Source organism: Mixophyes fleayi, chromosome 2, assembly GCF_038048845.1.
Source record: "Mixophyes fleayi isolate aMixFle1 chromosome 2, aMixFle1.hap1, whole genome shotgun sequence".
In the NCBI taxonomy this organism is placed as follows: Eukaryota; Metazoa; Chordata; class Amphibia; order Anura; family Limnodynastidae; genus Mixophyes; species Mixophyes fleayi.
Window position 1 is genome coordinate 111,314,677 of NC_134403.1, and position 22,981 is coordinate 111,337,657.

The window sequence follows — 22,981 nt, forward strand, 5'->3', positions numbered from 1 at the left end:
CAGCCTGTAATTGTGCCACTTGAGTTCACAGGCACTCATAGTTACAGCACCAGTGGTACAGGACTTTAAAATGTTATTGTACATTTAAATTTAAACTTTTTGAAGCACAAGCAGCATGAGAATAACCTTAATTCAAGCATGGCAATTCAGGGATTTACTTCTTACAAAATATTGGTTCATAAAGTGGCTTATATAAAATAAGAAAAAAAACTCTTAACCCCCAAAAAAACAAAAAACAAAACTTACAGTCACTTCACTTATCTGAATCCTCTATCTCCATCTAATCCACCATCCGCGCAGGAAGAGGCAGCAGTGTGACAGTTGATAGGTCACACTGCTGCGCCGCCCCGTCCACTCTGATGCCTCTTTCACAGACCAAGTACCAGCCGCGACTGACACCCCTCCCCTGCACCAGGAAAACCCCTTCTTATATTCCCCCTGCCCCCGTGACCAACACCCCAACCACCGAGTCAAACCCCTGGATTCTGCTGGGGCAAGAATGGAAGCAAGCAACATACTTGCTTGCAGAGTCTTGAGCATATTGAGTTCAAGAATCGGTATGACATACTGCCGGTATGACATGCTGTCTCATACCGGCACATTTCGGGCACTGGTTTGAATATAGAAAATGATGAAAGTTAAACCTAGCATAAACTGGTAAAGACTCAGCTGATTGTAGGAATTAGAGGCCAATAGCCTTACTCAACACTGATATAAAAATGTACGCCAAATTGAAAGCTAATATGCTGGGTCCCTTGATAACACATTTAATATTTTCCAACAAAGTCAGTTTTGTCACCGGCTGCCAGGCGTCTGATAATACCAGGAGGGTTCTTAATATTGTGGAATATCTTTCAAGACATCGGAGTGAGCTGTTGGTGCTTTCTTTGGATGCAGAGAAAGCATTTTATTGGTTACACTGGGACTGAACGAAAAGCACTATGGTCAAATTTGATCTTTGCCAGATGATTCTTAATTCAATAATGACTCTATAACATGGCTCTTCAGCTCGAGTTTTTACTTATGACTTCCTCTCAGATAAATTCAGCATTACCAATGACACCAGACAGGGTTTACCTTTGTCACCACTTATGTACTGAATATTTTAGCCCCAGAACCCTAGGCGGAACACCTTTGCTGATCTACGGATTGTAGGGGGTTCCATTTTCAGGGCACTACCCACAACTTGTGCCTCTTCACAGATAATGTTATCCTCTTCATTACCACATTACCAGCCTCCAGACCTCACTATTGTCGATGCACCAGATTCTAGATAATTACAGTAGCGCATCCTACTATAAATTAAATACTACTAAAACTGAGACCCTACCTATCAATATATCGGCAGATACACTTAAATTTTTGAAAAAAACATTGTAAATATATTTGGAAAGAGAGTTCCTACTATTATTTCCAAACTCATATTACATTTTTATGTTTCTGTATTCAAGGTTAATTATTCCCCGCCAATTGCACAACTTGTGAAGTTGTCTAATTCCTGGATGTGTTACGAGGTCTCCGCTGGGGAGAATGGCAGAATTCAAAATGATGCTACTCCCTAAGCTGATATATGTTTTTAAAACTATACCTTGTCTCACTCCAAAGAGTGCTCCACTTTCTCATTCTTAAATATATATGGAGAGACAAGCCTTCACGTTTGTCTTTCAATCATATGAAATTGGTCAAGTGTCAAGGGGGTCTTGCCCTTCCGAATCTAGTTAAATATCAAGAGGCATGTATTATTTCCAAGATTAGAGAGTGGGTGCTCCCAAACCAATGCGTACACTCCATCCTCCACCTTAGAGGCCTTGCACATTTTGGGTTAGGACCGTTGGTCTAACTGAAGACCTTATTCACTCAACTAAAAAACTTTCATTAGCCGGAGTAGCTAAACTTATACCCGAGGAGGAAATTCACACCCCCTCTACAGATTTTTATAAATATTTGCAATTATGACATTGGATCAATGGGCTAAAGGTTGTATAACTTTTTGGTATCAACACTTGACTCATATATCTGACCCGCCCAAGATATCCTCCCAATCCTAATGGGAACTATATCTCCAACAGTTTTTATCCACAGAAGAGTGAGAAATACACCAATCTATATAAAATGTCCAAATGTGCCTACCATCTAGAAATGATGCTAAGGTTGTTACATAGACTATATCTTACACCAGATAGGTTTCACAAAATTTGGCCCGCACAAGCTAAGTTTTGCTGGTACAACTGTTGAACAGTTGGAGATATATTCCATATATTTTGGACAGCCGCTATGGTTGGAGGTCTTTATTTTGGCTTACAAAGTCAGCCAGATCTCTTTAACTCCCTCTCCACTAGTGGCCCTCCTCCACTTATTCCTGAACCAACTCCTGACCCTGCTAGAGTAGCAATAGCACAGCTATGGAAAATCCTTCTTCCCCAACTATCCACAAAATTGTCACCAAAATACAGTTCAATTTTGTAAAGGAGACAAAAAGGGCCCCCTATTCCATGGCAGCCTCTTCCCCTCTGCTTAAATAGACTAATTGGCACAAGTTTGTTACAAACGGAGAGGGGTTTCTGTTTCTCCATTTACCAGATACTGTAGACTCCAAACCATTAATTTGTCTCAATCGCTTTGCCATCTTTAATTGTTTACATTGTGTAAGTTGTGGTTTGCCATTGAGTATATACTACTAATTTTCAATGTAGTATAATTAGTCTTTTGAACATCTTGTACTGTCTGATCCCCCCTATGTGACCCTTCCCCATTCTGTTTTTCTTTTGTACTCCCCTTGCCCTTAAAATCCTTAAATAAAAATGAATGATGGTAATAAATGTATTGCATATTCAGTCACTATAAAGTAGCACGCTGTGCAATTTATTTACATTAGGATTAATGAAACCCTAACTAAGGTGTATGTGTTTTTTTCCAAGCTTTTTCTACACAATACTGCTGGGAATTTGCAGGAAAGCTTTGAGATGTATTAATAAGCGTGTTTTAAACATGTTGCGAACGAGCATTGAACAGCTTGCCACATTTTAGCATTATTTTTCAGTGCCCATGTATGTGCCCTTACCTTTCATCATCAGCCTGTGTTGATTGCTATTTGCTCTTCATCTCTGTATGCATCTATTTCTGATAATAAACAGTTAATTTACCAAGTCTGAATTAATTCCTTTCATATAAAATAATAGTAACACAATTATTGGATATTGGCATCTTAACTTTCCTCGCTACCCTCGTTTATATTATCTTTTCATTGTGTCAGCAAAACACAAGCAATACTATCTATGTGTTAATATTAAATTAAAACCAATATACGTTACATGTACAAAAAAAAAACCAAGACTTCTGCAATTTTCTACATTGATCTGGAATACATAGGTCACTGCATTTGCATGATTTGTTGCAAAAATGTCTGCCCACTGAGGGATGGAGGACATTTGGTATCAGCACTGTCAAAGGTCAATCAAAGAGAATTCAATAATTTTAAAATAAACAGTCAACATTGTTATATTTGCAAAATAACCACAGAAGTGTGATTAAAAAGCCAACATTTGCACTTGTGCTTGCCATGCAAAAATTAAGTGGGGCACTCAAAAATAACATTTTGAGTTAAAGGCAGTAAAGAAAGCTAAAATATTATATAGAATTGAAAAACACGTTATAATAGTCACAACTAATTACAGCATATAAATGATTTCATTTTAATTTTTCCTCACAATTATCTTCCCAAATGTTTACATGCTAATACTCATACTCATGGCTCAGCAAGGGCAAGCAACAGGGAGTTAAACACAGTAAATATTTGTATATAAAAATAGTATATGTAACAGGTCAGGGAATGTTAGGTCTTGTACATTTGTTCATGATTACTACATACTTGGGGCTGGACATAATAAGGCAATTTGTGGAAGCTGTCTCAACCAGAAAATTTTTTATTTCAAAATGCCAATTTTCTTGATGCAAACATATAAATTAATGGTATTTACCTTGTAGGTGGATAATATAATGCTTAAATGCTTAAAAATGTTATATTGTTCTTCCAAAGTGCACAAAATTATATATAAATGTTCTGAGAGTTTGTATAGGGAAAAAGATTGCAAACATTATATTTGCCATCTCAGACAGTAGAATGGCTACTCACACCCCTCTATACACTGCTCAGAGCATTTTCCTGAAATAGAGTAGTCATTGCAAAGTGGCTGTCAGTCCAAAAAGCAGTCTTGTGGCACATACCAACTTTCAGATCATGACCAGCATGATTCTTAATATGCAGTGCTTTTTTTCTTTCAGCCTAAAATACCCAAAATGAAATTCTATGGAACTTATTTTTTTTTCCATTTGAAACACTCATTTCCAATAAATTTATTTTCTTGCTTACTAGAGTCAAGTTAGGTTGAGTTGGACATATGTCCGGCTTTCAAGAGCAAAATGTCACATTGTGTACTGTGGGTGCACAGTAAAACAACATGTAAGGCAGAGTTTCAAGTAAGTTGCACATGTGGCCTGTGCAAGTGCCACTGAAGTACAATAATGAATGGCCACATCTCCAGGCATATCTGGTTACAATCATCAGCACAGATCTTTCCAATATAACACAATAACAATAAAAAAGAGTGCCCCCCTCCATGACAAGTGAAGCACTAGTACTCACAGTCTGGACTGGTAACCACTAAGGAGGGGGCAGCACAGGGTCCCCCTGGAACAGCCACAGCCTCAGGTTATGACAGGCTGGGCTGGTTACACTACAGGGAACCTGGCACAGTAAACACCCATTTCCACCATAGATAGGGTTTTTCCCTAGCTGTTAATAGACCCATTCATGTCTCTCAAATAAGATTGAGTAGTATTACACTAAATATTGCAATCCACAATGGCACAATGACAAATTAATTTAACAAATTAGTCTTCAGACCCCCCAGACTGGCTAAGTCATTTTGACTCATGAAGCAGATAGCTTCCTCGGCTCTCTGTGTAGCTACTGTATATATACAAGAAATGCTTTAATTGTTTTTATACTTATATCCAGTTACAGTAGTTCACCTTTTTCTTTAAGCTACTTGCAGTTTTTTGGTTTTTTTTACACATATTAGTTTTGACACCAGAAATGGAGGAGCAGCACAACTTCTTTTATGAAGTCAAGTCTCTATTAGTGGTCTTTCTCCAGGTACACAGGTAAGTTAGTATGACACTTTGCACTTTGTGATGGTGGGAGCTGGCCAATTGTTAGAGCATTGAGGAGTTCCTTTCTGACCATGAGTAAGCCACAGTAATGAGTGTGATTCTGCACAATGGTCGAAAGCACATGTTTTATAGAGCGGGACTAGGTATTTCAAGAATTTTTAAGGGCTGCAGACTGCATATCTTGGAAAGTGATCGCAATTTTGGGGGCCTGTTTTGAATTTGCAACATAACCTAGATCAGTGATGGGCAAATTTTTTCAGGAGCGGGCCAAATAAAAAAGAAAAACTTTAGGCTGGCCAATATAATTTATTAAAAAACTCAAATATCGAAATATATAATACAATTTTTTTGAATGGGACTGGAGGGTGTTATATAGCAATGTTACCTGTATAAGTGCAGTGATCGTACAGACACAGCACTTATTTCAGCAGGTTGTTGCAGATCCGTCTTTCTGGTGATCCACTAACTGATAACACAGCAGCCAATGGAAAACCGCCTTAGTATATGGCCCAGCCCATCTCTTCTCACATGACTTTCAGCCATTAGGGGGCGGGCAGGTGTTTGAGTGATTGACATATGAAGTGTCCTTTTAGGAAGGAGGATAAAGTGTAATGGAGGAAATAGCTGGGAAGGCATAAAAATGAAGGTTCTGACACACAGGGTCGGCCCTAATAATTTTATGCATATTTTAATGAATATTTTTAAAATATTGGCGGGCCGGATAGAACCTATTAGTGGGCTGGATCTGGCCCGCGGGCCGTAGTTTGCCCATCACTGACCTAGATATTCCACATACTCAATGGTGGATGTAACCTCTCACCGATTATTATATAAGTCAACTGTGTCAATCTATTGTGTATATTGTAAACTATAGGAGACTTATTTATACTATTTATTGATAATAATAAATTAAACAAATCTTAAAAATTGATTAATCACATCTCTTTTTAGGAATAATGTATTGTGTTCAGGTCTGCACCTTAATGCTTGCACATCTTAAAAATCAATGATTTCTTCTGTTATTAGGAAAACAAAAACAAAATATATTTTATGCTTTCATGCAATTTTTCTTTTGTTTTTTTTTGTTGCTTATAATTGGCTATGAATAATGGTCTGGGTATGGAATGTATTTTAAAGTGTAAGCTCATAATTTTCAGAAATCTGTGATAATTACTATTACCCAAACACTAGCAGAGAAATGTTTTATTATTGATGCCATGGAGCAGATATTAATGATACACAGAGGAGCAGGAATTACTATATCGGATATGACCATAGCTTTAAACCAGTAAACAATTCAACAGTTAGGGATACGGGTGATTTGAATCAACAAGGGTGAAAAGATTTGGATGGTATGTGCATTAATGTTAATAGAAATAGATTATAGAGGAATATTTGTGATGTGACCTTCTGCACACTAATTGAAATAGTACTCCGAGTCAGCACTGGAGTAATCAAGTTAAACATTGACTCATAAATCATAATAAAAAGTGCTGTCACAATTATTACACTATATATCTGGCCAGTCTCACTAAAATGTCGGCTACAGCGATCTTTAGGTTAATAGGAACAGATATGGCATTTAAAGACTATTTGAATCAAATCTGCTGTAAGGTGGAAAGTGTTACTCTGTTAATTTACAGATAATTTGAAGTGATATACTTAGGGATAGCAGAAACGAAGCTGAACCATTTGCATCTGCACTACGAGGTACATGCATAAATAGTAACATGCTTTCAGGGGTAGACCTGATCTTTTCACTGCCTGAGACTGCAGCTGAAGTTGTACTCATCTCACGACTTACACAAACTACCACAAACATTTATATAAGTGCAATGTGCCCTATAAATGTAAATATGCAAATATATTATTATTATATTTAATGTAAAGACTCAGATATATTTACATGTTCCCTGAGGAGGTAAGCTGGGTACACACTACAGACAATTTCTCCCGATGTGATATTTTTAATGATTTTACCAACGACTGAAAGTCCCGATCAGCATGCTGATTGATGTGAACACAGTTACACGATTCTACACAATTTACCTTCAGACCTGTGCTCTTTATCTGCTCAAAGGATTGTGACTCTGTAAACTCTATATAGATCTGCCTACACTGCTGGTTGTGAGTGTCTATTCACTGCAGAATTTGTCTGACATCGTTCCATCATTTCTGGAGATTTTTAGTCCAGTTATAAAATCGATATCGGGTGAAAACCTGTCGTGTGTACCTAGCTTTACTTGTAAACCAGTCCCCAATAATAATCCACTACAAAATAATGAAAATCATAATATCGATTATGGTATGAAACAAAGAAAATGGCTAAATAACAATAACTATATAACTAATAAATAGCAAATGAAAATAGAAAATGAAAAGTAACAATAGAGGTATAATAGAGATAACTAGTTCAATTTCATGTTGCATGCGGTTAGATTTGACTATACAAACATTTAGCTCTTTGAACAAAAAGTCAATGGTCCTTGGGGAGTTCAACTAGCAAAAATAATAAATATTTTTATGAATTATCATATAACCACTTTTTTTTAATAAAGATAAGCAGTCACAAAATAATAGCAAAATATGCTAAAGAGCACAGAAACACATGATAATATCTTTGCAACAGTGGCTATAAAACATATTCATTCCTTTAGCATTTGTACATGTTGTTTTCATACATCATGTAATCAAAATGGATTTATTCAGTGGTTTTTTTACCATTGATCAACATGCAACTCTAAAGTCAAATGTTTTATTTATTTATTTACTAAATTACAAATAAAAATCAGAAAATAATTGCACAATTACTTACCCCTGTTTCCAAAATACACCTAAATAAATAAAATGAAAAACTGGTGCAATGTCATCTAAAAAGGTCACCTGATTAAATGATTGATTGTTGTCCACTTGTGTAGAATTAAAGCGTCTCCATTAATTTAAAAGTAAATACACCTGTGAGAGGTTGGCTAGTGCATTTCCAAAAGGGAACGTTATCATGAAGATCTAAGAAATTTCAAAGCAAATTCAAGAAAAGGTCAGGGGAAGAGTATAAAAAAATTAATGGAAATGTAATATTCCTTAGCTTAAGCTGAGCATCCATATGAGATTATGGAAGGTCACCAAGAGGCCTATGACAGCTTTGACAATTGAGTTACAGCCTTCCATGGTAGTGAAGGTAGAAACTCTCCATGGGACAGCAAAAAGCCTGTGCACATCTCAAATCTGCTCTTTATGGAAGGGTAGATAAAAGACAACAAGTGTTGAAGAAAACTCACAAGAAATCTCACCAGTAGTTTACCAAAAATCATGAGGAAGGCCCACATACCAAGTGATTCTATGGTCTGATGAAACCAAGATTAAGGTTTTTGGTGTCAACACTAGACGCTAGGTTAGGTACATGTGGAACACTGTGCTTTATATCTATAACTATCCATACCCTGAAGCATGAAGGTGGGAGCACAATCATATGATAACGCTTCTAAGCTTCAGAGTGAAAATATTTTCAAAATACACTACAAAATGGATGGAACCAGAGGAAACCCTGCTGCTGTCTGGAAGTGATTTAGGACCTGGGAGAGGATAAAAGAGGACAATGACCCAAAGCTTAGAGCAAAAATTCACAGAGCAAATCCAACCTGACCAATATTGCAAATATTGTAATTTCCAAATGTGCAATGTGTTAAAGACTTATCCAAATAGAGCCACAGTTGTAATTGTAACTAAATGTGTTTCTCCCAAGTATTAAAACAAGGGGGTGAACATGTCAACAATCAAATATTGTCATTTTTATTTGCATTAATTTGACATTACAGAGTATTTTGTGTTGATTAGTGGTAAGATTATCTCCATAAAAAATCCTAATTTGAATTCTTGATATATGGTAAGACAAAGTCCTCTGTTCCCACAGTGCTTCCAATAACAGTTTATTTTAGGTAGTATGATGCTTGTGGTTTAAATAGAATAAATGGAAAAAGCAATAGATTGATTTCCCGGTCACTGTTAAACACTACAGGCTTGAATCATTAAGGAAAGGAAAGCAAAAAAAGGAGTAACTTTGCATCTTGGAAATACCATGTTGCATTGGAGGGGGGAGGTAAATTTAAACTTTAAAAAGATTTATAGTTGGGGTAGGGCATGTCCTAGATCAACCTTGAATTTCAATGTAAAAATAAAGCTATTAAGTATTTGTGTGATAGATGAAAAAACAGTCAGTATTTAACTTATGTGCAAAATAATATACTAATTTGCACCCCTTGCATCACATCCACTAAATATTTATAGGGCTGCAAAATACTGAAATACGTAGGAACTTGACACTTGCCAAAATGTTTTATTCTACATAATTTATCCTATATAATTTATGGTTGAACCAAGGAGAGTAAAATGCCATTACATTTTCCTTTAGTTGTAATTCACATCCCATTGTGCATTTAAGCAATAATATGGATAAAGGGAAAATCCAGAACATTTTCCTTCTTGGCTAGAATGTCAGTCAAACAGTCCGTTCTTAAAGACAAATTTTCATTTGCAATGCATTGAAAGGAAGATAGTGGATGAACAAGGCACATGACATTCAACATAATCCCCATACTGAACTTGACATATGCAGTATGTACATGTTCATGCAATTTAATATATAAAGTAATGTGTATAGCAAATTATGTAATTTTTTTTGGGACAGAAAATTGACAGTATAATGTGAACAAAGGGTCATGGGTACATTGTGAAAAGCACAACAATTATGTTCAATTTGAAATCCATCTGTGGAATTGTTTGCAATTAAGCCAAGTGGAGATACACATGGCTAGGATTTGTGCTCTAGAAATAACAATTCTACATTTATCCTTAAGAGTCAAAATCTTTGTTATTGTACAAAACAGATTTTTTTAAATAATAAATCTAGTCTGTACAAATTCCTTAATATAAGCACTGTATACTAATATAGATTAAATGGTAGCATTTATTTAATCATTCAGCAACTATCTGGGTTAATAATTATTAATTTGTTTCATTTGCCCAAATGCACTATAAATGGAGCAATATAAGGTGATACTTAAAAATGCTTAAAAATACTTCCCCCACTAACATCCAGTTAAAGGGGATGTTAAACTTTATACAACTTTATTTTGTTGCCCTCTAGGTGTTCTGCTTTACATTTTTCTTATGTCCTTCCATTTCTATTTTCTGTAAATTTCATTGTATGTAACCACAATGTTACGCACCGGATTCACCTTGATCCGTTGTGCTTTTTTTCTTCTCCTTCGCCGCACCAGCCTGGCCCTGAACTCCGATGTGCACATGTGCCCACAATCTTTTATGAACTCAGTCACATGTCTGCTCCTGCCCAAGTCACGCCCCCCTCTCTCTCAGTACTCTATTTAAACTCACTCTGTGCACCGCCAGGGTGTCAGAGCGTTTATCTAAGATCCTAGTCTAGTGTAGTTCTTGGCCCCCATATTAATATATCCTGAGGTTCATTAGTTCAAGAGCCTAGTTTGTATCTAGTGCTGCATATCCATTACAGCTTTATTCTTGGTACTTATCCTATTGGCATTATCCCAATGCAGTTCCATACTTCTGCTATCCTGCTGCAGTTCCCTTCATCATCATCATCATCACCATTTATTTATATAGCGCCATTAATTCCACAGCGCTGTACAGAGAACTCACTCACATCAGTCCCTGCCCCATTGGGGCTTGCATTCAAATTCCCTAACACACACACACACACACAGACTAGGGTCAATAGATAGCGTAACTTCTGATAACCTGTTAAGAATGTTAAATAGATTTAGCACTCAGCTGAGCATGCGTAACATGTGTGTGACAAAGCGTTAATCAAAAACAACCACCTGGTCTGTTTAAAACTTATTAAAACTCTCCCTCTCTATCACACACATTAACTTTTGCCTTTCCAATTATTATTATCCATCAAGGTTTGGTTTGAAGAGCTGACACTCTTACTCGGGAAGCCTTCAGTTCTCACTCTACCTAAACTAAACTAGCACAACTTACTTTAATCAGAGTTATCATAAATCAAATGATGTCCCTTGATCCAGAGATATCATAAACTAAATGTCTTCTGGTTCAGCTGGGTAGCCTTCTAATACCAAGCTAAGTCTGACATATGAATTCATAAGAACGCAGAAACAAGAACTTATTACGTATTAGTTAACATGGAAAATAAATCCACAATGCTTAAAATGAAAAGCAATAGATAAAAACCATGTAAAGATATTATACAATAACTTCTTGTAAAGAAAAAAAACAACAACAGGAAAACAGTATACTCATGAATGATCAGATTTCTGCCTGCTGGAAGAGCATGAATTCGTTGGAGCACTTCTCAATATGATACAACTCTGTTAGATACATTGGACACTTTCAACATGCTTTAGGTATGATAATAGACCCAGAAAGTTACAGGAGTAATACTCTGCAGACTGTTTGCAACATCCTGGGTAAAAGCGGCTACAAAATTGCAGAAAAACCAGAGAAACATAAAGGGAATGGTTAAGGCCTTGCTACAGCAGCTCAGCAGGAAGTTAACAGCATGCAGCAAGCGGCCATCGAGGAAACTGCAGGAAACAGCGCCAAGACCATGTAACCTTGACTGAGGTAGTACAACAGCTGACAGTAATTGCTAAAAGTGTGTTCTGTAGCTCATCATTTAGCTCCAGTATAATACGAGCTAGTCAATTTCTACAAAATATGACTATGGCTGATGATGTAGAGGCATATTTTACTATCCTTGAAAGAACTGTGGAGTGTGAGGGCTGGCTCACATAAAAATGGACTGGCCTGTTTTCACCTTTTCTGGCCAGAGAACCTAAAAAAGTCTATTTTGATCTGAGTGCTGCAGATGCTCAGGACAATGAAGAATTAAAAATAGAAATATTGACTCATCTGGGAGTTATACTGTCGATTCGAGCACAACGAGTGCACTGTTGAGTTTACTCCTTGAACAAGCCACCTTCGCTTACAGATGCGGGACCTCATCCACCTGATCAAGAAGTGGGTACAGTCCGAGAGTCGTCATGGACTGGTATCTAAGGTCTCTACCCATGGTGTGGCGCAAGTGGGTGAGCCATTGAGATCCTCAGACTGCTGACAAGTTGGTCGAGATGGTGGTGAGGTATCTCGTGGCAGAGGAAATGTTGGTTGCACCGCAGCGCCCCCTAGACTCACAACAGCGCACTTCAGCATTACCTGGCAAGACTGTTCCGGTCGAAAAAGGTATTGGGCGGCTAAGAGGACTTAAAAGTGAAGAGACTGTTGTCACTGGATTTGAAGACTGGTCAGTGAGGCCAGGAAGGTCATCGCCACACAAAAGACTTGACAATTATGGGCTTAAATGTTTTAGGTGTGGTATTCCAGGACACGTGGAGGCTAATTGTCTGATCATGCAAAAACCCACACAATGTGCTGCTGCTTTTGAATATCGGAGAATGTCTTTCTTTGCCAGAGCCAGAAAAACAAATATATGTAATTCAAATGGAGGGCAATGAGATAAAGGCATTGTTAGACAGTTAAAAGAACTGCTTGTGGCACAGCAGTTAAGAGACCAAACTCTAGTGAAAGCCAGAGAACATTTGAATCATTAATGGGGAGTCAGTAGAACCTGATGACATGCTTGCGTACCCACACATGGTTATTCGGAATGAGCTTGTGTACCAAATGACAAAAAGGGGTGAGGATGTGAACAACTGGTACATCCCCACTCATCTATGAGTGATGGTAACACCATTAACAGACTTATTCAACCAGTCACTAGCTACAGGAGTAGTTCCAGAGGACTGAAAAAGAGCAAATATAGTCCCACTGTACAAAGTGGAAGCAAGGAAGAGGCAAGCAGCTACCAAACAGTGTGACTTATCAGTAATAGGGAAATGATTGAAACTCTCTTAAAATAAAAGGTTGTAGAATATCTCAAATCCAGTAGCTTACAGGATCATAAACATCATGGCTTTCCTGGGGGGAGATCATGTCAAACAAATCTTATTGACTTTTTTTGACTGGGCAATTATAGTAATAAATCACACATTGCAGACTGTTAAACAAACTCAAAAACTTGGGATTGGATTCTAAGATAGTTGAATGGATAAGATCTTGGTTGCAGGATAAAAAACAGAGAGTTGCAGTAAATGGAGTGCATTCACAGGAGAGAAACGTGAAGTGAATTTGCACACAATACGCTCAAAATCAACAGATACGTGCCTCATTGAATCAGGCCCTATGTTTTAGATTTCCACAGAGTTCACACTGAACCTGTCTGCATGCCAAAGCTAACTGATCTTCATCCTGTTCTTCAGTTAGACCCACCACTAACCTCCTAAATTTTTCCTTAAGTGCTAAAGATTGAGAGGTTGTGACATCTGTATGATGGTTCCTTATACCATCTCCTGTGTGCTGTGCCAAGTTCCATAGTTTACTCCTTAGAACTTCATAGTTTTTTATTTTTCTAATCCCATTTCCCCTCCTCCCAAGATGGAATCAATAATGTCTTTCTTCCTCCTATTTCTTCTAAGTCTTCTAGTGCTATCAGCACTGGGCTGGGTGTCCCTAGGGGGGGGGGGGGGCGCTTGTTATTTTCAGCAGCCCCACTCCCTAGGGAATCCAGCCCAGCGGTGAACAGCCTAGGGTTGGTTTGTCATTATGGCAGGGGGATCCCTGCATCGCGTCCCCCTGCTATAGTGCCACAAACCCCGGCTGGTTTGCTAACTCGGGAGCGTTTTACATCGCAGCAAATCGCCATAGATGACCAGCGATTTTGAAGATCAGGGTAAAAATTGCAGCTTCATACATCACCCGCGATTTTAACATGCTGAAAAATTATACTATTCCATGTTAGATTCCGCACATACAATGTGGGTAGCGTTAAATCAAGTGGATTGCACCAACTTCAAATGTTTCAGTTGATTTCCTGACAAAGGATCAGTGACATGTTCAGCTCAGTCAAAGCTATTAAATCCCAACCACGGAATAGATCCTGTTTTAAGATAACAATACGGTTTTGTACAAAAGTGGCCAACCCCAGTAATCCTTAAAAAAAACCAAAAAACTATTTCACTGTCAATGACATAAAATCTATGTCAGGGTCTATCAAACCACTTAGCGGGTCACTTAGCTTGTGTCGACTAGCACCTACTCCAGTAAGTCTAGTAAAGCTATATTTCCCACAGCACAGCCATTATTATGGCCTGATATATAGAGCAAGCATTCAGTGTACACGTATTTGGTATCCCTGTAAAAGCTTAATGTAACAAAATAAAATAAGAGTTTGTTTTGTGACCTAAACTAATTTAAAGTAGCTAAGGGAAGAGTCACCAAATAAGTGCATTTTTACGTTTTTACCACACTTTCCCCCATATTATGCCCATATATAAATTAAACAAATTTATCCAACAAGGGTACCAAATGAAAGCCCTACCTGTCCTGAAACAAACAATATATTTTTCACTGGTGTAGAGTAAAAGTTAGAAAAGGTATTCCTGGAAAAACAAATGTAATGCAAGAAATTCAAAAATGTGATCTCCTTAGCAGCAAATGTGCAAATCCATTCTCAACCAAGCTGACATCCTAAAGCTGATCCACTGCCAAACTAAGACTCATTTTGACTTCCTAAATTTTAATAATACTAATATTAGGTTTCAAACTTTAAAGTTATTAATGGAACAGAATTAGCCTCTTACCTTGGTTGGTTTCTCAGAGTTATTTACAGCCAACATGTTTCAGGGATGAACATTGTTGATCTTGCTATAATTTGCATATACTTTGCACAACATAACTTAAAATTTAAGTCTTAAATAAATAATGTATTTAGAAATATAAGGTAGGCTCACCTTAGACTATATGATACACGCTTACTCATGGACTTCTAATAACTGACTGGTCTGTGTCACAAACTTGACTTTTATATAACTGAGCTGACATCACAAAAGCTGTTTATGATGTTTGGCAGTTACATCTTTAGCTCACTCAAACCTATCAAATCTCAACCACAGTCCTCATAGGTAACAAATGGGTGTTGTTCAAAAATGGCCAAGCCCAGTAATCCTTACAGTTATCCCTTTCACTACCAATGACATACAATCTATGCTGGGCCTGTCAAACCATTTAGTAAGCCACAACGGCTGTGTCCATTGGCACCCACTCCCACTAAAATAGGTCTATTATGTTAATGTCTTCCACAGCACTTCTGCTGAAAGATCATTATGATTATTATTATTATTATTATTATTATTAATATGGCCTAATATAAAGGGCAATCCGCCAAACTACACATATTTGGTGTGCCTATAAAATCTAAAACTTACTAAATAAAATAAGATATTCTTTGAGAGATAATTTAACAAAGTGGCTAATGGAAGAATCACAAAAAAGTGGTTTATTTTTTTTTTTTTTTTTTTTTTCTAACACGTCCCCTCCCCCTTCCATCACCATAAATGCAATACAATATTCACTTGGTAGTGTTAAAAATACAAAGGTTATTCCAGGTAAAACAAATGGAATGCTAAAAAGGAAAATATGTTATCCACAGGGGTGCAATTTGGGCATGGTCAACTTTCAGCAAAACTATTAGCAACCTAACTACTAACCTAATTGACGTCCTAAAACTCATCCACTCACAAACAAACTAATTTTAGCTTCCCGAATAACAATATTACAAACTTTAGATTAAATCAGTTATATAAAAAACTAGTGACATGTAGAATTTTTTATATAGGTGATTTAGATTGATCATTTGGTTGCTTTACCATTAGGATGCAAATCATGTATGTCTAACATGTGCAAGAGATGAACATTATTAACCTTAATGTTATTTTTATTTAATTTTAAAACCATAACTTAAACATAAATTATGTATTTTAAAATATAAAGCAAGCCCACACTAGTCCATAAGATATAATATTATGGGCTGCTAATAACTGACTGTTCTGTGTCACAAAGTGATATTTATATCTGAAGTGACATATGTAACATATGATGAGTGTTGTTCAACAATAGATAAGTCCAGTAATCCTTAAATTTACCACCTTCACTGCCAATGACATACACTCTATGTTGGGCCTATCAAACCATTTAGTAGACTACAACGGCTTTGTCCACCGGCACCCACACCGATAGGTCTAGTAAGATCATTTCTCTCACAGCACTTCTAGTGAGGGAGCATTATTATTACTATTATTATTATTATTATTATTATTATTATTATTAATAATAATAATATTATTATTATTTTTATTGCCTGATATATAGAAAAAGCTTCCAAATTATACATATTTGTGTGCCTGTAAAAGCTCTATATTTCATTTTGACTTCTCAAATTTTAATACTAATTAATTAATTAAAATTTTTAATACTAATATTAGGTTTAAACGTGTACATAAAAAAACTAGCGACATGTAAAAGTTTACAGTTTTTAACAGAACTAGCCTCATACTTTGGTTGTTTTCCCAATAGGATGAGAGTCATTTATATCCAAAATGTGTGTGATATAAAATACCCTTGTCCATGGGCTGCTAATAACTGACTGTTCTGTGCCATAAACTGACATTTGTAACTGAAGTGACATCACAAAAGCTACAACAGTTGGGTGTTGTTCAACAATGGCCAAGAAGAGTAATCTTTAAAGGTACACCTGTCACCTAATACACAGAGTAAGCATACAAAGCATACATACGTAGTATCTCAGTAAAAGCTCAAATTTACAGCATAGGGTAAGTTTTGTGAGTTAAACTAATATTATTGAATTAGCTAAGGAAATAATCACAAAAAAGTGCATTTTTAGCTTTTTACCTGATGTTCTAAAATTGGTCCAGTCCCAAACTAATTAGAATTTTGACTTCCCAAATTCTAGTTTAAATGTAGGTTAAATCATATCCATCGAAAAACTAGCAAAATGTAAAGCTTCACAAGTTTTAATGGAACAGATTTAGCATCACACTTTTGTTCTTTTTCCATTAGGATGAGAGTTATTTATATCCAATGTGTGTGAGAGATGAACATCTTTAGTCTTAATTTTATTTTCGTATGCTTTGTAAAACATAACATAAACACAATGTATTGTTTTTTGAAATATAAAGTAAGCTCACCTTAGATCATCAAGGTATAATATACACTTGCTCATGGATTGCTAATGACTGACTGTTCTGTGTCACAAATTGACTTTTAGAACTGAGCTGTGTGACATCACAAACGCTATTAATGATGTAAGTCAGTGACTTGCTCAGCCCAACCAAAGCTATTATATCTCAACCACAGTCCTAATCCTGGCATTAGGTAACAGTTCAGTGTTGCTCAACAATAGCCAAGCCCAGTGATCATATCGTTTACCAAACCATTCCTGGAACTGGGCCAGCTCAAGCATGTAAACTGGACCTGGAAGCTAGGGCTTGGGCTTCCAGTTCCAGATTCGACAAAAAAAAATATTAAAGTTAAGAAAAAAAATAAGTAGAACAAATAAAAAAAAAGTAAAATAAAATAAAATAAAATAAAGAAAACAGAAAAAATGCTTTATTTTAATAATGTGACACCACCAGGTAAAGCTGTCGTTAGCAATCAAAGGACAGCAGCAGTAACTGATGCTTTTTTTTATAACTATTCTGTGCCACAAACTGGTTTTTATAACCGAGCTGAGTGATATCACAAGAGGAATTGACATGTTCAGCACAGCCAAAGCTATTAAATCTCAAGCTGACTGCATTTTCTCTTCTCATTGAATTACATATCTGATTGTAGCATTATACCAAACACTATCACCTTTTAAAATACATTTAGCTAGGGTCACATAACTTCTTTGTTTTTTAGTATTCCACTGATTCTTGCCCTATTTTATCATCTTTTCTCATGGGTGGGGAAAGAAAGACCTGAAATGGTAGATTATCGGAATATTCATAACAGTACAGAGTATTTCTGCAGATTAGTGTCATAATATTGTGGGAGGCAATGATTAGTTTAATTATGTGATTATGTTAAGGAAGACAGGGCCTCACGTCACAGGAAAATCAGGAAAACATAAACCTAATCCTTGATCTATTCAAACCACTGTCATCCACCCACATCCCATCTAGATCTGACAAGCCACTCCCACAATCTCATGGAGCCACACCCACATTCTTATGGAGCTACACCCACATTCTCATCAATATTCTACATTGATTGCAGAGTGCGACTATCTGGATAGTCTGCCAGTTCCAGCATTTTCTATTCCTTAGTTCACATTACTCATAATTTTTTCCAGATTTTACTATATTTATTATAATATTCATCTATATTTTTATAGGCTATGTATTTAATATCAAGTTATTTCCTTTATATTATTTTTATTATACACCCATAGTCACTTATTTAGGAACAAACAAATTGACTACTACTCTGAGGGGGGGTATTCAATTGTTGCTCCGGGCGCCGCCGGAACGAGCGCATTAAAACTATTAACGTTTATACGGTAATATTGCGCGTAATTACCGTTCATACGGTAATTACTCGCTCAATTTCAGCTCGCTGCTCAGGGAGCTGCGAGCTGAAATTGAGCGAGTGATTACCGTATAAACGGTAATAGTTTTAACGCGCTCGTTCCGGCGGCGCCCGGAGCAACAATTGAATACCCCCCTGAAAATGTTAGACTGAAGAGGTGTCATTATGTACTGCTTAATCACTCATTTAATCTTTGATGCCCAATGATTGTATCTGAGAAATGTAAATAGTTATCAGCAGATTATATGTCAACATAGGTAGTTTATTTTCTTTTTCTTATCTTTTAAAGTGTGTTTTTTTTTATTGTTGTTGCATCAATAAATATTATTGTGTTATTTTGTGCTTTGCTCATGTAGCAAGTGTTTCATCTTTCTTTTGTTTACTTTTGGTTATCATATTTTCATATGCACTCACATCATTTATAATGTCCCACATACATATTTTCACAGGGTTATTCTTGAACCCACCACAAGTATCTTGCACAACTTATCAAAACATAGAATTTGATCGCAGGGAAAAAATGTATTGATTCAGATAGTACTCCATTCTTTGTCTGTGTTTACTCTTCTATTTTCTTAGTCTCCACCATAAATGCTTTAAGACAAAAGTTTTGCAATGTTATGGGCCTATTATTGCAAAACTATTCCAGTTTTTTCATGGCCCTATCTATCAAGATCGCCACATTGTTGGTTAGTGCAAGATGTTTCAATTTGCAATAGGAGGAACATTGACTTTCCTAGCTGAATGTGGACTATGAGCAACTTGTATTACAACTACATGTAGAAAAAAGATTTCATTTTGTGGGATGTTACATTTAAATGATATTCATAGGGTGAACTTATATGAACATTACCTGGGTAGTGGGGGCCTGCTTAACCCTGCATAAGTAGGTACGAGGTTTCGGAGATTGGGTCTTGGCCAATGCTTTCATTAGAATAATTTCCGCACCTTCCTGGGACAGTTTTAAATAAAAAATGCATTTTTAGGTGCATTTTGACCAACAAAATGGAAACATTTAATTGTACAATAAACCAGTATTTTACTAGAAAAATGGAGAAGTTGAAATTAATGGAAGGGTGGTCTTGAGCTAATAGTAGATAGTAGACAAGACTTTCAAGTGACTCTTTCTACAATGCACCTCTGCAGCTGTACCCAGATTCCTGCAAAATCAGATGCATTTGGATTTTCCAATGCACTTCCAAAACCCAGAAATATTGCATGCACCTATATTTGTCAGGAGCATATAAATAGGTACAGTTGCACAAAATAATTTTTTGCGGTTTACAAATTAAATCTACTTTGTACAATCAATTTTGTTTATTCTCATTAGATATCTTAAAGAAATTAACAGTTAAAAAAACCCTTTCCCCAGAGATGAGCTGCAGAAAAAAATCCGATGAGCAAAAACTCAACTGCTTGTTGAGTAAACTTCACAAAAGTGCTTGTCTAACTTCTATCTTGTTATTGGTATTGTTAATGTTAATGGTAGTGACTAATAGTATGGGATGGATGTAAGCAATGGATATGGAGATATACTCTTGAGCAATTACAGAATGGTAGATCTGCAAATGATAGAGGGAGCATTTGAACACACACTAAATGATGTGGTATTGATTGCTCATTGTGACGCCTAGGACCCCTCTCCCATAGGGGTCTCTATTAGCTAATACATCTCCTGTACATCCTGTCTGAGCACAAATCTATTATCTGGTCTGGCTAAAAGAGAGATCCTAACAAAGATAAATGTACAATGATTGCTCCCTGCTTTATCTGTCTAAATTGTTTTGTTGATCTTTAATTTTTTGTACATGTGAATTAGTGTAACATCACTAATATTCCACTACTTGCAAAATGTTACGACAACCAGTGTGGCATAAACTTATAGAACAGGTATAGGAGGTCTTCACCTATAGCAGCTGCCTTTTCAGTAGAGACTGGTTACACTCACAGGTACTCAGATGCCCCTAGGTCTTAAACTCAATGTAGTATAAGTTTATACTCACACAGCTGCGTACGGGTACAGGTGATGGCACACGGAACAGCGGTGGACCAGCGACCTGCAGACTGGACAGGGCACCGGAGGTGTCAGGAAACAGCATGGTCAGGGTCACAGGCAATGGTACGGAATCCAGGGACAGGCAACGGATCAGGATCACAGGCAAAGATTCAGAATGGGTACACAGGCCAAAGGTCAAGGATCACAGGCAAAGGCTCAAATTCCAAGAACAGGGAAGGGGTCATACACGGGTAGTCAAAATCCAAGGTTCTTCATCAAACAGCACAAGAGCAAGCTACAGACTGGCAGACAGAACTATAACCGGCAGGGAGGCTAAGCCCTCCCTGCCTTATAAACAGGCAGTGACCAATGGGAGCCAAACTGTAGTCAGCCCTAGAGGCTGTCATGATATTGTTTAGGTGTGTTAGCACGCACGCCCGGCTGCTCCTAATGCCAGGATGCGGCGCAATGAGACTGCAGTGTCCCGACCGTTGCCTAGGCAACGGCCAGGACGACCCCGGAAGTGACATAGAGACGGCCTGGACGCAGGTGAGAGTCTGCTTTTCACCTAACAGGATGACATTAGCAACATGTACTGATGGTCATTTACAAAGGGCCCTCCGCAAAACGCCTTAGGCTAGGTACACACTGAAGAAATTTTCGACCAACATTTTATCTACAACGATTTTACTTACGACTGAAGGTCCGATCGCTCGGGCGATTCATGCGTACACACTGACATGATTTACCTTCAGATCTGTGCTCTCCATCTGGTCCTCTAGTCATTTAGAGAATGACAGCACAATAATCACTCATTCATTCATTCCTGTCACACTGATTAACCGCCTTGTTATAGCTCTCCACATGTCCTTACGAATTTCGTTAGCTTCTGTGACTCTGAAACAAAATTTTCAGTCTCTAAAGCACTCTCTACATTTAAGTCACCGGAACATGTTCATTGCCAGCATCGACTGAAAAGACCATGACTCTGTAAACTATATGGAGATCGTGATCGTGAATTCATACAAACTACATGATCAGCAGGTGATTGGAACGAGATTATTAAACAGACCGAAAAACCAAATGAAATGACAATCGGCACATTGGAACAACTATAATTTATCATGTGATTATACACACTAACAGGATATGTCGCCGAGCAGTGGTTTATCGGGTGTTAGGCCCGATAGTCGGCTGAAAAACTTCCAGTGTGTACCTAGCCTTAGTTGTAAAGTGGTGTTCCCCTCTCGGGACATGCCTCTGCAATCTAGAAATGTGCATAAATAGGTTGGAGAAAAAATAGGTGAAAGAAAAATTTTCCAGTGGGCAAAAATTTCCCACTGGGTTGGACGTTAATATGATATAAATATCATATTAAAGTCCAAACTCTGATCACTTTAGTGCCGCTTTTTTCCAATACATGTCTCAGTCTTTCTCCTAAAATAATGTACTGTTATCCTCATTTAAGGTTTAAACCAGCGGTTCCCAAACTATGCGCTGGGGTGCCGCGGTGAGGTCACAGGGCTGCGGTGTATTTGGCAAGCAAGCACTCCCCTCTGCCTGCCATAACCAACCCCACCCACCCGCATGTTTGCCAGATGGCCCCAAAAAAAGAAGGAACACTCCTCCCTGCTCTGTTGCGCTGCATGTTGAGCATGATGATATCACGCTCAACATTTTCAGTGAAGGTCAGTGCAGCGAGGAGCAACAATGCATAGAATGGAAGAAGACAGAACAGTAGAAGACAGTAGAAAACAGAACAGGAGAAAGAAGGGCAAGTAAAAGCTAAGAAAATGAACGGAGGTCATATGGTGCTTTATGAACAACTTGTCAATCCTTTAAGTGAGGTGCATGGGAATGAGATACATTTTAACACATAAGGCCACTGTTTCTTTGTATTGAGTAAGATAAGCGCTGGTTAATGTAAGTTTTAGGTTTAAGTAATTTAGGAGAGCCATCAGTAGGGGATATACTTTGTACATATACAGCAATACTGTGGCGACACTATTCTGGGGTGTCACCCTGCACTGTTCCTGCTGTTTGTGTGGTGTTGCTTCTGAGAAGCAAAATTTTACTTCTTGTATAGTATCTACACAGGATTTAACTTGAACTAATAATAACTATTTTTTTTACGATTGCTTCAGGACAGAATTATTTTCTTGCACAAAGAATGGAGACATTTTTGAACATTGGAAAGAAGCGCGCTAGTGAAGAAAAGGATGGCAAACCACAGACAGGTGGCAAAGTCATGAAGAAAAAGATATATTGCCCATAAGACGATACTCACCTAGACTTTGGATTCACATCTGTCGATGTCAACCAGGAAGAGCG